This window comes from Ictidomys tridecemlineatus, chromosome 10 (assembly GCF_052094955.1).
Source record: "Ictidomys tridecemlineatus isolate mIctTri1 chromosome 10, mIctTri1.hap1, whole genome shotgun sequence".
Taxonomy (NCBI): domain Eukaryota; kingdom Metazoa; phylum Chordata; class Mammalia; order Rodentia; family Sciuridae; genus Ictidomys; species Ictidomys tridecemlineatus.
The window spans coordinates 136,439,909-136,452,570 of NC_135486.1; the positions used below are offsets into that span (position 1 = coordinate 136,439,909).

Consider the following 12,662-nt stretch of genomic DNA (forward strand, 5'->3'; position numbering starts at 1 on the left):
CTGGGCAAGGCTGTTCCCATAAGGTGCTATTCACAGAAGCAGGTGGTGGGCCCTGGCTGCAGATCAATGGCGCCTGTTTAGAGGCCTGTCAGACCCTGCGTCCATCCTCCAGATCTCCCAAACTCTTTCCTATCCTCCATCTCTAGACTACTCTGTGGGGCATCAGGGTGATTTTACCACCTTCATCCTCCAACTCACTGATTCTCTTATCAACTGTGCCCAATAAGCTGTTTAACCTACCCATTTACTCTTTATTTTTCTCTCACTCCCTCTCCCCAATGGTTTCTTATTTCTTCCCTCAGAATTTTGATTCCTTCTTTTTTTTAATATTTATTTTTCAGTTTTAGGTGGACACAATATCTTTATTTTATTTTTTAATGTGGTACTGAGAATCGAACCCAGTGCCTCACACATGCTAGGTGAGCACGCTACCACTTGAGCCACATCCCCAGCCCTTGATTCCCTCTTTTGTGTTTTTCCTGACCTTTGACGTGCTCCTTCCCATTCTCTGTGCTTGACAGGGCATCCGCTCGGATTCTGGGACTCACAGCACAGTGCTGGTGGACTCATTCCTTTTGAGTTTGGCTCCAGCAGGAGAATCAGGCAGCTCGCCTGGAAGGTGGTCCCTCTGCCACCCTGAGACGTCACTGGCTGGGACAAGCTTCTCTGGATTTCTCAGCTGGAGGGTTTCCAGCCCTGCAAGTATATGGGTCTGAAACTGTGGAGACCCAGATGACAGCTTCCAGGGACTCCTTTCCCTCCCACCCAAAGGCCAGGGACAGATGGATGGTACCTGAGAGTGGACCTTTTCTGCTGCCCTGCCTCCAAGGACCAGCTTCATAGGGACTCAAGTCTAGTCTTTGATCCATATCCTCACACTTATCAGCATCCCAGTCCCTGCCAGGGGATGCCAAGCCTACTGCCTGGTTTGTACCCCCTCATTTAGGAAGATCTTCCTCCTTCTGGTGAACTAACCTGCATAATGTTTGCCACATGCCGGTTCCGGGTGTTACTGGGGTGGACTTTCAGGTTAACCTTCTTGTGTGACTACTGTGGCCAGGATATGCCCTAGTACATCCCTGCAAAGCCCTGAGCCCAGATTTCTAGCTGTAGACATGGCTCTGTGGCCAAGTTTGTTTCTCGGGGACTCAGAGTGGGCCCTGTGCTTGTCCTGACCTTCCTAAAAACACTGGTAAGATGAGAAAAAAGAGAGAGTGAAGACGTCAGTCCTGACCATACAAGGAGGCCCCCTGCCAGGTGGCCCCAGGCGGCTGGCACCGCTGAAGGAAGTGGCCATAAAGGAGACCCACACATCCTGCCGACTGCATTCCTGGGGATGCTGCACAGCCCCAGGCCCTCTGCCGAGGCCACAGATGAGGCTTTGTGCACAGTCTTTAAAGGAGATGGAAGCGGGCCAGGTATCCATGGGCGACTTGGCAAAGGGAGGGCTGAGTAGAGGAAGGAGGTGCCGAGCTGGACTTGGAGTTGCCTCTGGGTGGTTGGGAAGGTGGACTGCCATAGTGGGCAGAGCCAGGGCTGGGGGCTGCATGGGGTGCATGGTTGCTCCCAGATACATCCACATCCTAACCCCAGAACCAGTGAGCGTCACCTCCCTGGATGAGGGGTCACCACAAGTGTAATTGTGTTAAAAAATCCTCAGTATAAAAGATCACCAGGGGGACTGGGGTTGTGGCTCAGTGGTAGAGCACTTGCCTCAAATGTGTGAGACCCTGGGTTTGACCCTCAGCACCACATAAAAATAAATAAGTGAAATCAAGGTATTGTGTCCAACTACAACTAAAAAAAATATAAATATATATATAAAAAAAAGATCACCAGGGTGGGACCTAAATGTCCCCATGAGAGGAAAGGAAGGAACAAACCAGGGACACAGGGAGGGAAGGCCCTGTGATGAGGTAGGTAGAGGTTGGAGCCACAGCCTAGGGACACCAAGGATTGCCGGCCACACTGGGGGGTGGGAGAGGCCAGAGGGATTCTTCTTCCAGAAGCACAGAGAGGACATTTCAGTTGCTTTAAGTCACCTGCTGTGTGGCACCTGTTGTATGGCACCTAGTGCAGGGAGTGTCTAAGAGGCCAGTGTTTCTGGCCCCTCACACGTGTTGGGGCTGGACATCCTGGGTGGTCAGCAACCCTGGTGGGGGATGGCTGCCATGCCCATTCCACAGAGGGGAAATTTGAGGCTCAGGGATCAGCACCTTGCCCTTGGGCACTGGAACCCAGCTGGGTCTTGAACTTGGGCTCTGGCCACCCTCAGCCACACAGAGTGGTCAGAGCCCTGCAGCTGGTGGGAAGGGGGCTCATTCCTGTAACTTCAGGTTGGAGGAGTATCCAGCTACTAGATGCACACTTGGCACATGTGGATCTGCAGGACCAGTGGCAGGAAGGAGGACATCTGGGGAGGTGAGAGGGGCAGGAGCTGCCCACCTGCCCCCAGAATGGCACTGCTCTTGGGTCTCCCCTGACTGTAGGGGAAGGAACACTGCTGGCTGCAGAGTGAAGATCCTCATGCTGGGACATGCTTCCCTTATCCACCACCTACCTCCTTGCCAGGGGTGGACACTGTCCTCCCCACCCTCCAGCTGCTGTGGCACCAGGCTGGAGGGAACCAAAGCGCTCGCTGTCCTTCAGTCTACCCTGGGTGAGCTCCTCCTCTCGCTGGGCCTTGGTGTCCCCATCAGGGAAATGAGGAGTCCAAGTAGGCTAAGGGTGGACAATAGGGAAGGGTGGGGCCTGCAGATCCCAGGGATCAGCTGTCCCACAGGGAGCAGCCCTGGCTCTCTGTGGCTGCCTGGAAGGGTGTGGCCTGCAGTGGGGCTCTGTAAATACTGCCCAGGTCTGGGGACACACTGGGCACTGCAGGGTCCCCGGGAACATGCAACCACTGCTCCCAGAGTCTTGGACCAGCCATCTATGGTTCTGCAGGCCTCTGTACAGACCCCTGGGGCAGGCAGAGACTGCGTCCTCCACCTGCAGGAGAGGGGTCAGCTCTGGGAAGCAGGGCGGAAGACAGTGCAATGAGGGCCTGTGTGAGGTCTGGAATCAAAACTGCTTGAGAACTTGCTGTGCTGTGTGGGAATCCACAGCTGGGGCGACCCGCAGGGCAGACAGGATGGGCTGCAGGAGACGCGGCAGCAATGGCCACCTCGGCAGGCTTCTCACAAGTCTGCCTTTAGTGTTGACATTTTCACATGCAATGAAACACGTGGTCGTGGAGTGTCCAGTTCTTTGAAGGGGGTTGCACATGTGTCTTTAGAGCAGCTTTATTGAGATATATCATATCAATGGCTTCCTGTCACCAGGGTCAATCTGCCCTTTCAAGTTACCTGAACAAAAGTCTGCAGTCCACACTTGCTTTCTGCCTCCTTCCACTAGGCACACGCACCTTGAGCATCGCCAGTGTTTAGTGCTAAGTCTGCTCTCTCTGTCTTCAGAGTGGCATTGTGCCATGGCTTGGTGGGCACCTGTGGAGGAGTCCAGGTATGGTCTATGGTCAGGAGCTGCTGTGAAGTTGGATGCAGGATAGACACCCAGAGGAAGGAGCATGCAGGACATCCAGAGTCCCTCTTCCCTGTGGCCACAGCATTTGCAGCCCTGCAGGCAGTGTGAGTGCTCCAGCTCCTTCCCAGCCTGCCCAGCACCTAGCCAATGCTCTTACATGCCTGCCAGTCCAGTGGGCCTGAAGTGCCGTCTCATCCTGGCTCTAACCTGAGCCCCTGGTGACTATAACACTGGGCACTTTGCCTCTCTTATTTGCTGCCTAGCATTTTTGGTGGCATTGTATTCTAGTCTTCTGATCATTTCCAAGTTGGTTTGTCTGTCTTTTAGCACTAATAATAGTGACTCTTTATACTTCTGTGGGCACCCCTGGAGCCAGTCTTCTCTTGCCACCTGTTGAAGGTTAACCCTCCAGGGACTAGTTCTGGGCCCAGGATTGGCACCTATTGCAGCCTGAAATTCCACCCTTCCTTATTCACTCTCCATGGAAGGACAGTGTCCCTGTGTAGGGATGCTGGGCCATGGAGACTGGCCATAGGCAGCAGTTGGGCATGGAGGGTCAACAGGTGCTGCCTTGGAGGCCCCATCACAGCTCTCATCAGACTGATCATCTGCATCTGCCCTTTGGGGTGCAGCTCTCCCTCCCTGAACTGTCCACTCTGCAACACAGCTTCAGCCAGCCACTGAGGACACAGTGTTAGGTGGAATCAGCAGAGCTTAAACAAGCATGAAGATCTACAGTAAAGTTGGTGAACGCTGTTGGAGTCACCGGTAAAGCCAAGGAGCAGGTCTTGGTGCTGGCCTGCAGGCTCATGCACCTGCCACTGTCATCTGCCAGACACTGGATGGGGGCCTCTGGGTACTGACCTTTGTCACAGCTGGGAGGGGGAGTCCCTTCAGAGGCACTGTTCAAATGTCTGTTAGCGGATAACCTAATCCAGTTAACCACAAAGATAAGAACCATCCACCAGGGTTGGATTTAGGAAAGTGAGAGCAGCTTCACCTCCTAGCTGGGCATGAGCAGTTCTGCAGCCCTGGTCCCACTGGCCACTGACTGCAGCCTCAGCCCCTCCACCTGCCTCCAGGGATCATGTCACGTAGGTCTTGCCTCCTGTTCAGTTCTATGACAAAAACCAAGCTGTAAAGCAAAGCCACCCCACCCTGAACAACTCCCACCCTCAGCACCCCTGGGAGCCTGCAGGCTGTTCCATGTGACACTGCTGGACCCGTCTGCCTCAGCTTCTCCCTCAGATGGCACCAAGTAGTGGTGGCACCTCAGGCCAAGCCCCTGCCCCCAGGCCCTGTTGGCTATCTGCTGGGGGGGGCACTGGGCTTGCAGGAGGTGCCTGGTCTGCACTTGGCCAGCTCCTGGGGTAAGGGGGGAAGGCACTGGGCTGCCTGCAGGATGTGCCCAGGTCTGTACCTGGCTGGGCTTCTGGGGAACGGGGTGGAAGGGAGAGGTGCTGGGGCTGCATGAAGAATGCACCTGCCAGGGGCTGGGCATCAGGGGAGACCTAGAGGTATCCCTGGCATGGACTGGGGACAGAGATGCTGAGAAGACTGCCTGCCTGTCTGACCTCTGATCTGGGGTACTTGCCAGGTGGACCTCTAGGGGACCTCTTTCAGAAAGGATGCTCCATAGCCTGGAAGGGCTCTGATGGAGGATCTGCCAGGCCCTTCCTGCCCACAGAGGGGACTGAGCAGGCCTGCAGGGCGGGGAGGGAAGGGGCTTGGTGCCTGCCTGCTTCTTCTCCATCATGTGTCCACCTCCTGCCGGCCTGGCCGGATGTCGCTGCAGAGGCAGCCCTGGCTCCCCAGGGCCTCAGAGGTCTCAAGGACCCTAAGGGACAGGCTGAAGGCCCTGCTTCTCCTGGAGCCCCCCACCTGAGGGGGCCTACCTGGCTTCCACTGAGGTCCCTGGGGGGGTCTGTTAAAATGCCCCCCCGAATTTAGGTCTAGCCCCAATCCTTCACCATGTGCAGTCCATACTTGCAGTGCATGACCACCCCCAAAAGAAGCTCCACGGTCCCAGCAACCACCCTTGCCTGTCTATGGTTGACTTATTCTGGAACTTTCACATAAACATCACGACACCTGTCCTCTGCGCCTGGTTTCCTTCATGCTGCAGAATGCCTTCACAGTTCATCCATGAGTCAGTGTTTCCTTCCTTTTTGTGGTTGAATACTATTCCACTGTACTGATAGACCAGCTCGCTTACCCAGTTGTCTACTGGACCAAGGTTGTTCCCACCTCTTGGTCTCTGTGAATGGTGCTGCTACAGGTTTCTGTGTAAATGCAGTTTTGGCCTCTTTGGGAAAGGGTCTTGTGGTAATTTTGTTGTTTGCCAACTCATCATCACTTTTCATTTCATAAAAACAAATGTTTTCCAGAAGAGAAAATTTAATTCTCAGAGAGGACAAGACAATTACCCAAGACCGTACAGCCAGAAAGTGATAGAGCTGGAATTCAAACACAGGCCATGTGAGAACCCAAGAGAGGCCTCAAGCCCTCTCTCTGTTCCTCCCTCTGCCTGGCCTCCACAGCACAGCCTCTGTAGAAAGGGCCGCCCATGCTGGCCAGGGCCTCTTCAGAGTGCCCAGGGCCGACCTGGTGAAGGGGTTCTGCTGTCCCCCAGTGTGTTCAGGCTTTGGGTAAGGTAAGAAAGGATGAGGAAGGATAAGACCTGGTAACACGGTGGCCAGGTCTGCAGACACCACCAGAGAGACCCATCTCTCTCCTCAGCTGTGCTCAACAGCCAGATCCTCACTTGCTATGGTTACAGGTTTGAATCATTTGACTCTGAAACTTGTGAAATTGTCATTGCCAAGTCAGGACTCCAGAAGATAAAATGTCATGTGACCCCAGGTGGAGTCCCCAGACAAGAGCTCAGGTCATTTGGTAGCCAGACAATCACCTGCAAGCAGGGTCACCTTGCTCTTCCCAGCAAGGCTGGGGGTCATGGGTCCCCCAACTGTCTTCACATGCAATCACAGCCCCCTGGCCAGGGGTCAAAAAGCATTTGGGGGGGGTACCAGGGATTGAACTCAGGGGCACTTGACTACTGAGCCACATCCTCAGCCCTATTTTGTATTTTACTTAGAGACAGGGACTCAATGAGTTGCCTAGTGCCTTGCAGTTGCTGAGGCTAGCTTTGAACTCATGATCCTCCTGTCTCAGCCTCCCAAGCCACTGGGATCATAGGCGTGCTCTACCGCACCCAGCCAGAAAGCTTTTTTTTAGTTGTAGGTGAACACAATACCTTTATTTTTCATTTATTTATTTTTATGTGGTGCTGAGGATCAAACCCAGGGCCTTGCACATGCTATGCGAGTGCTCTACTGCTGAGCCACAAACCCAGCCCCAGAAAGCATTTTTTAAACACGGACTATATACCAGGCATCAAGTGAGGGAGTCCCACCAGTTCCCTCCCTCCAGGTTCTTGTGGTGCAACTATATTGCAGAACACAGGTCTGGAACTTCTGCTCAAGTGGCTTGTGAGGGCTTTCCCCTGCTTTTACAGCACTGCCTTGGGCATCCTGCAGGGACTCACCTCCACCCTGTCCCCACAGTGACCCAAGCTAGCCAGAGATGATCAGCCTGGACTCTAGGGCCCCTAGCTTGGCATGCCCTTTCCAGGTGCGCTCAGTCCTGGGTGATGCCCTGCTGAGGTTGTCTGGGCATGTGACCCCAGATCCCTACTGTTTTCCTATCATGGCTCCACCTCCTGCCTGTCCTGGCCAGATGTGGCTGCAGAGGTAGCCCTGGCTCCCGAGGACCTCAGAGGTCTCAAGGACCCCAAGGGACAGGCTGAAGGCTCTGCTCCTCCTGGAGCCACCCCCACCTGAGGGAGCCTACCTGGCTCCCACTGAAGTCCTGGGGGTCTGTTAAAATGCCCCCCAGAATTCAAGTCTTGCCCCCATCCTTCACCATGCCTCATGGGGCCAGCTGGCTGGTGACAGGTGATTGGAGCTCATGTAAGAGAGATGAGGAAGTGGGAAGGCTCCATCCACCAAGCACCAGCAGCTATGTGCTCTTCCAGTAGGGCACAGGCCTGCCCTGTTCAAGGCACCGAGTGATGGTATTCCTTCATGCAGCCAGGACAGAATGGGATACACCGTGTGGAGCACACAGCCACAGCCTGCCAGGTGCTGGCTTCTGCAGCACCAGTGCCCTTGGGGAACACCTAGCTCCCCTGAGGCTGGGGCCTCACCACCTCTCACTACCTCCAGTAGGTCACCAGGTAAAACACAGAATGCCCAGTTAAACTTGAATTCCAGATATAAACAAGTGTTTCTTACCATGTTTCAAATAATGAACGGGATGTACTTAAAGTCATTCATCATTTGTCTGAAATCCCAAGTTAACTGAGCAATCTGTATTTTCATCTGTTAAATCCGCTGACCCCACCCCATGGCTTCTGTTAGCACAATGCAGTGTGCCCTTTCTGCCACTGGAGACTGTGGGGACGCCAAACAGGCCCCATCTGCCTTTGATCTTGCTGCTATCCCTGCCAACCCTGCTTCCCAGTTCCAAAGCCCTCACCTCACTGCTCACTGGGAATGGGTTGTCTTCAGGCCCTACGTGGCTTCCTGCAGGTGACTGGCTACCTCATGTGTGATGTGAGCCAGTCCCCATAGGTGGAGAGGACTTGCCAGGTGAGTGGGCCATACATGACATGGTGACCCCAGGGCTCAGAGAGGAGGAAGGAGTTGTCAGTGGGTGAACATCTCCAGCAAGGTGCCCCAGGGGCAGGAGTAGAGCTGGGGCCTGTGTCTCACCCCTAGCCCCTCTCCCTAGTGATGCTGAGCAGTCTGGGTCCCCTACACTCCTCTGGGGCTGGGCTCCTGGCTGGTGGCCCCTAGATTCCAGCTACTCACCTCTCAGGAAGGAGGGGTCCAGGGCAGTGAGGTCCAGTGTAGTGCCACGAGGACACATGTCACTGGCCCAGTGGCTGGCCTGCTATGAGCTGGATCCAAGGCTGAATAAACAGAGTTGTTTTGGCAGAGCCTGAGACTCAACTGCCATTGTGGTTCCTGCCTGTGGGTCCAGCAGGGGCCCACTCCTAGTTGGCTTTGGTGTCCTTGCTCTCACCCTCTGGCCACTGTCACCAAGGGGCCATCCCAGCCCACTGCTGTTTTGAAATCAGGCCTAAAGGTCCTCCTTGGTACATAGACTGGAACCCTCTGCAGGTATTAGACTCCATGGCAGGTAGCAAGGCTACCTCAGCTCTGGCTTTGACCCTGCCTGGCTGGGATACCTCCATTGATGGGAGCCTCACTCTCTGTCCACACCTGAAACTGCAGGCTGCCCATAGACAGTCAGAGTGGACCAGCTGCCTATGCTCTTCCCTCAGACCCCAGGACAGAGCAGGAAGCCGGGGGTGCTTTCCTGATGGAGGTCATCTTCCTCAAGCTCAGGCATCTCTGGAAGACAGGCTCAGTGGAACACACACTGGCCCCCTGAATGTCCTAAGCTCGTCTTTAATGCAAAATCATCTTGCTGCACCTTGGAAACCCCCAAGCATGGGGCCTGATGAGTTAGGGGGAGCTGGATAATTGAGGGTGAGGCCAAGCCAGAGGCCTAGAGGCTCACCTAGTCTGTGGGGGTCTGTGGTCCAGAGGGGGTAGGCGGAGAGGACAGGCAGGAGTCAGTGCTTGGAAGAGGGTCCACTCCAACTCTGGGAAGCTGTGGGCCTCCACCCACAGGACCTCAGGAAGGACCTGGGTCTATGGAGGGGGTGGCTGGAGAGGAAGGAAGAGGCCACACAGACCAGATGGAGGGGCTATGGGGCTACAGTGCATGTGGACAGGGTGCCCTGGAGCAAAGGCTTGGCAGGGTGGGGATGCTGAGGGATCCTCTGAGCTGGACAGGTAACACAGCCTAACAGGGGTACCCCAGCTTGCTGGAGGGGCCCAGGGGCCTGCAAGCCTCCAGTTGACCACTGACAACTAGGGGGAGAGGCTTCTTAGTCTAGAATCCAGCCCCATAACTGCACGAGGAGTCCTTGTGCTGGTGACTGTTGGCTGGACTCCCAGCCATTTGTCCCCCCAACAGCTCTTGTCAAGCAAAAGCTCTACCCTTTGAGGGGGGGAAGAAAACAGCAAAAAAGCAGAACCTGCTTTTCCAGAGGCCTGGAGGGTTTAAGACACATCTGAACCTCTGTACAGTTTGCTTAAACAACTTCAATGCCAAGTTCCACATCGTCCCAGGCTCTTGGGACTCCAGCACCCCCCTTGGCCATGTGCAGGCAATACACTTGTGCAGTTTCAAGGCGTCCACACCTCCTGTCCACAATTACCTGTTCTTCATTTCCTCTCCATGGCTAGTGTGTCACATGGAAGTGGTGGCCCCGCTGTAGCGGAGTGAACTTGGGTTTCAGCTGAATCATCTTTGACCAACAGGTGCTCTGTGCAGCCAGGGTCCTGGGCACACAGAGTGCCATTGGACACGGAGCACACAGAGTGAGTACCAGCCCGGAGACACAGGAAGCCTGCTAGAGCTTGGTGGCATGGCAGAAGAGAGGGGGCTGGGGGAAGGAATCTTCCCCCCTAGGCCTGAAGTGGTCCTGCTGGTCTGCAGTGGGTGCCTGCTGGCCACAGGCTGTGTCAGATTGCAGATACTTTTTAAAACATGGAAATCCACAACCCTTTTTCTTCTGTAGACAGCTGGGGGATAGAGTGTGACAAAGGAGGGTGACAGCTGCTGCATTCAGAACACCATACAGCTCCCTGCAGGCGCCATGGAGCCCTGGAGGAATCAGGCTGTGCCCTCCACCCTTGCCCAGCCCACACTGAGCCTAGGTGTCCCAGGCTCCATCTGGGTCCTCCCATTCCCAGCACTCTCCTGCCTGCTACTGGATCTCTGCATTGGGGCCTTCAGTGCTGGAAAGAGCCCTGCTCCTCTTCTGGCCACTCTGCCATCCTCAAGGTGGTCTCTCTTGGCCTACATGGCACTTGAGCTGGGTGGTAATGTTTTCTTCTGTTGTCCATGCACTTATCTGTGGCCTGCCTACTCAATGGAATTGAAGCTCCTTGGAATAAGGACAGGACCTGTAGTGGTCACCACAACTGTACTTCCAGCTCTACCAGGGCCTGGCACACTAACCATCCCCAACTAATATTTGTCCACTAGATCACCAACAGCCTCAGCAAGAATCTTGAGCTTCACTCTAACTCTTAATGGAGTTGGGGGGGGCGGGTGTTGAGAAAAAAGCATTCCACTGACCCTAACCAGGGAGCCTGCTTTGGCTTGTGTGTCTGCCCCATTTGAATGAGCTCCCTCCAAGCTGTGTCCAAGGGCCTGAACATGCCAGGGTCCCTTTCCTTGGTGGCTGGGGCCTTAATTGCTCTTTGAGGGCCTTAATTACAACCAGCAGCCACTCACTGATAAGTAGTGGCATTAAAATAAAGTAAATATTTTCCTCCTCTTGAAAAGTTAACATATACAGGAAGAGGTGTTGCTGAGCATTGAGCAGCCTGCATGCTTGGACCTGCACCCTTGGACCCGAACCCCTGCAGCCATGGCTCTTGCCTTCAGGTCCCTCAGCCCACAGGCAAAGCTGCACCCCCCCCAGGCCCACCAGAGCTGTCCCTGCACAGCAGTACCTGCTGGAAATCCACTTCTCTGCAGCTCACTCAGCAAATGACATGCCACAGGGCCTGCCAGGGCCTTTCCAAATCTGGGGTCCCAGGATGGGCCCTGGCCTTCCACCCACACCAGCAGGGGCAGCCTGGAACCCCAATCTTTGGAGAAGAAGGGGAGTCTTCCAGTACCAGGCCTGGGGGTGAGCTGCAGAAAAAGCAAAGGAGTCCCTCTTTGGCTGGAATGTGAGGGAACTCACACCTGGGAGCTTAGGTTTCATGACCCAGGTACTGGCCTTCCTGTGGAAGCAAAGAATCCTTCAGAGCCTCGGCCAGGACTAGGGTACCTGAGGTGGGGAGTCAGGAGTCTGAGTATCATCAGCCCTTCTGTCGATGTTCTCCCACCCACAAGGGTCTTGCTATCCCTGGCATCTTTAGAGGCCACCTCTTCCCCACCCAGTAATGCACCCAGGGGCCTGGAGCAGAGAGAGGGCCTTTATTGGGCCTGATGGGGGACTTGCTGGATTGGCCCTGGAGGGGGTATCCCAGGAAGCCCTGCTCTTCATGCATTCCTTTTGCGAGACCACTGGAGTGCCTCAGTCCCCACGCGGGAGGGGGATGGGTACAGGGCAAGTTTGCGGAAACTGCTGGTGCATGCGTGTGGGGGGTAGGAATAGAGCATCCCAGGCGCCCCCATGGATACTTGGCAGTGGGTCAAGCCCCACGACGCCCACGCGCGCCAACACACTCTCTCGGGCACACCCAGGACACACGCGGCGGGGGAGGGGCATACATCGCGCGGTCACGGCCACGGTGCACCTCCCCACGCCTGCCGGGCCCCGCCCCCTCTGCCGACCCTAGCAGTAGGGGAAGGGGCGGTGCGCGAGGCGTGGTAGGGGGGCACCGCCTCCGCGCCCCTGCAGTGGGGGGCGGGGAAGGACGTTGGCGATGTTCCCGGCCCGCCCCCCGCCCGAGCCTCCCCGCGAGCGCCCCCTGGTGCTGCGCGTGACCCGAAGCCGGAGGGTGGGGGACCGCTGGGGGGCGAGGGCGGGGGGTCTACCAGCCTCCGCGACCAGGGGCGGGCGACTGAGGCCGTGGCGTGGTGAGGGTATGTCGGCGGGCGGGCGTCCCGGGTGGGGGCAGGGCTGGCCCTCCTGGCGTCCCCGCCCAGTACCCGCTGGGCGCCCCCTACCCGCCTCGGCACCGCCCTCAGCCCGCCCCGGCCGCGCTGGCCCCGCCCCGCGGCTGCCCCCGCCCGCCCCGCCCCCCCGCCTGCTGCTCACTCCGAAGTTTCCTGCGCTGAGCGCGGACGGGCTCCAGGCTCGCTCGCCGCTTCACCGGCCCGGCCGCACCCCCGGCCCGCGCCCACCCCGCCGTGCACCCAGCGGCCCTCCGCGCCGGGTCGCCGCCGTCGCCACCACCGGGCGAGCGGGAGCCGGCGCCGGGTGGGCCGGGGGTGCGGGTCAGGGCGGCGGCGCGGGCCGCGGGCGGGAGCCGGGCTGGGTCCGCGGTGACCGCGCCTCCCGGGCGATGCCCGCGGGGACGCCGCCGGCCTCTGTAGCGAGG

At 56.7% G+C, this 12,662-nt stretch overlaps 1 protein-coding gene across 7 annotated transcripts in view; it reads left to right on the plus strand.

Moving 5' to 3' along the window:
* Window positions 1-12,390: 12,390 nt before the first annotated feature.
* Window positions 12,391-12,662, plus strand: part of Cacna1h (calcium voltage-gated channel subunit alpha1 H) — a 53,828-nt gene continuing 53,556 nt past the window's right edge. For 3 of the 7 annotated variants that reach the window (XM_078024391.1, XM_078024392.1, XM_078024394.1), the window contains exon 1: window positions 12,394-12,661. The gene's annotated coding sequence lies outside the window, so the exon portion shown is untranslated. Of the gene's footprint in view, window position 12,662 lies in introns of all 7 variants that reach the window. The other 4 variants (XM_078024395.1, XM_078024396.1, XR_013427070.1 and 1 more) reach the window with 3 other exon arrangements.